The sequence below is a fragment of the Sesamum indicum genome, linkage group LG2 (genome assembly GCF_000512975.1).
Source record: "Sesamum indicum cultivar Zhongzhi No. 13 linkage group LG2, S_indicum_v1.0, whole genome shotgun sequence".
Lineage (NCBI taxonomy): Eukaryota > Viridiplantae > Streptophyta > Magnoliopsida > Lamiales > Pedaliaceae > Sesamum > Sesamum indicum.
Window position 1 is genome coordinate 13686426 of NC_026146.1, and position 3498 is coordinate 13689923.

Consider the following 3498-nt stretch of genomic DNA (forward strand, 5'->3'; position numbering starts at 1 on the left):
AGGGGGGGGAGGGAGGAGGGGGGGGGGGGGGGGGTTGGATGGATGAATGAGATGAGATGAAAGGCATGCAGTGATGAATGTTTATGGCTGGATCTGAGCAGACAATGGTAACGGAACCATTCACAAACCCCAGACATTTTCATCTACTTTGCAAACTCCCACCTCATCATTTCACTGTCCGAAAACTACTTATCCTCTCTCCCCCCACCCCCATTTTTCCATTAATCCATCCATCCTTCCATGCACACTTCACACTTACTCACATGTATCTATGTATGCATGTCATTCCTACTCCATCTACAGATCTATATTAATTCAATTATGAAATTAGTATTTTTCGTCTCGTATTTCAATATCAGTACACTTACATGTTCTACTAGTTATGAAATTTTAATGTAATTATCTTATAATTTGCAAAAAAAATCTCACTTTTAATTCTTTCCTCATATTTTTTTAGTATTAAAGAAACAATATGTAAATTTTTACTAGTTATGAAGACCTATAATTTATCTGATTAATAATTTTCATTATAATATTGTAAGTGCAAAAAAAGTTTGTAAATATAGGTAATTATAAAGAAAAAACCAAATTGTGTATATAGAATAATTAGTATAGTAATTAATTATATAATGCCACTTAATAACAATAAATATAGTTATCACATGTTATACTTGTGTACATAAACAATGCAGCTATTTTTTTTTTTTTACTGTAACTTAATTAATATAATTACTACTTTATTATCTTTTCTTCTATAGTAAACAAGAAAAACTAAATGCCTATTTGGTCCTGGCATTGAACAAGCATGAATTTGAGTGTCAAATGCAACACAATTTCTTTTTACTTTTTTTTTTAGGCCCCTTCAATGATCACTTTTAGGATTAATCAATTTCATCAAAATTCAAGTTTTCATAAATTATAGCTACATTTGCCCATGGCCAAAATTAATACTCGAAAAAATTACAATTTTAGTCATTTAACTTAGAGGGGTGGTATTTTGGGTTCTGCACGAATTGATTTTTATAATTTAGTCGTGTAACTTTATAAATTTTGATAATTTTTAGTCCTTTCCGATTAATTTGACCAAAAAATCAATTGACTTACGTATGACTCGATTAAGTTGCAATTTTAGTCCTGTAAATCAATTCATGTAGAATCAAATATGTCAACTCTTCTGAATTACATGACAAAACATACCAACACCCTTAAGTTACAAGGCTAAAAATGCCTATATCCCATAAATTACAAGACTAAAAAATTATTGGCAAGTTGCGGACAATTCTGGCCGAAATTTATAAATTGACCAGAAAAGTACGTGTTGCACATATAATTAACACGCTACTTTGGAGATTTCCAGTCAATTATCCTGAAATTACAATTTTTTTTTAATCTCCAGACCAAATTCTTGACCATCTTATATTTATAAGACGAAAATTATATTTTTTTCATTAAATAAAATAAAAGATGATGCATCAAAATTTGAAATAAAATTTTCAGTCCAATCTGCACTCACTTCCACCATTAAAGGTACCATTTTTTCCCCCTTCGATTCCAAAGTATGAGGGCACAATGTAAAGTGTATAGATAACAATCTAAGTAACTTTATATGGTTAATTGATTTTGATTCTAATAGTGCAGATGCTACTCATCCTATACATATATTTGCTGTGGACCGAAAGGCATGTAAAAGTAGAGACAATATTAATTAATAATTAGTACATTGTTTTTCTTTTGGGAAGCAAAGTAAACCCTATAAATGTATATAATTCTTAACACCATCTAAAAAGAGGGTTTGTAGCACTACTCAAATACAATTAGGAACCCAATTAGCAAAGATTCTATGGTTTCTAGCCACCATTAATTATTAATTTTGGATTATCCCTTTAAGATTGGGACTAATCATATCTTCGCGTATCCCTTATAAATTGTAATTAATGTTAATTGCACCAATCGAATCTAGAATGGAATAAGAAAAAAAGTACTAGTTATTGGGGCACACTCGACGTATGGTTGTGTTCATAATTCAAACTTTTGTTATACTTATTTAACTAGTTAAGCTTAAATATATTTCTGGTCATGTTATGTCATATTTTGGTACTTTTATCTTTATCTTTGTAGAGTTTCAAAATAGTTCTAAACTTTTTGACATTTCGTGATTTTGTTTCTTCCGGTACCGAATTTTGCAAAAAATATTGTAATAAATCATGATCCACATCATTAAAAAAAAAAAATCGTCCATATTGACAAAAGTGAACAAAACCCCAATTTAAATGAACTACGTGAGGCATACATGATTTATTTCGGCGACTTTTGCATAATCAGGCACAAGATCGAACTTATGAAATGTCAAAAAGTTATAACACTCTTTTGCAATTCTAGAAAGATAATGAATGAAAATGTCAAAGTACCTAAATTAAAAGTAATTATTCATATATATATATATATATATATTGAAACATTTAGATTAGAGTAATATTGGAATTTGTATTGTAGTTTTTTTTTAGCATTAATATTGGAATTTGTATTGTAGTTTTTTTTTAGCAAATTTATATTAATTAATGTCAATGAGAATTTCCAATGTGAAGAATTAATATATAATTAATCCATATTTTTAATTAATTATTCTAGAGTAGCTAGCTTTACTTATTGATATATAGATTTGAAGGTCTTTGCTTAATTCTTAGCTACTCCCTCTTTGTTTTTTATTGTCTTCCCCCAAATTAAAGTAATGGAATCTAGGGCAGACTTTACATTATAAAAACATGCCCCAAAAGAAAAACCCTACAACTCACTTCTACTTTCATTCCACATACATAGGCGTAATCAAAATATGCTACTCCACAATAGACATATTAATTAGGTTTAAGGTCCAACGTTGCTATGATTCAAAAAAATTAAAGAAAAATTAAAATCCATTAAATGTTGCTACGTCCACGATGTGGGTTCGAATTCTTGTCAAAGCGTTCAGTCGGAGTTAAACATACGTCCTGACCAGTGTGTTAATTTTCACGTAATTAGATCTTGATTCTAGCCAACACTAGATGAGTTGCAGAAACTCTGACCATCCATATAATGCAAGCACGATCCTCCATGACGGCTCTACCGGACATAGTTACATACTAGCTACGTATTTCACAAACTTAATTATACTTACTATGTATTTATTGCTCACTTCACCAAAAACACAACATTAATTAATTAAATAGTTTAAGTGACGATTTTGAAATTATCACTTACATTTTATTTTAAGTGATAATAATTTTAATTTTGTCATTAAATACAATTATTAGTCGACAGAATTATGAATTAATTTATCACTGTAATTAATATATCAGTGACAACACAAATATTTGTTGACGTTGCATTTATCGTTACATGTGTCAATCACACTTTTATACACAATTTTTTGTTACTAAGATGAAAATTATTACAGTGATAAAATAGAAATTCTTGTCACATAAGACATATAAGTAGTGACCCTTAGCCATTTTAATATCA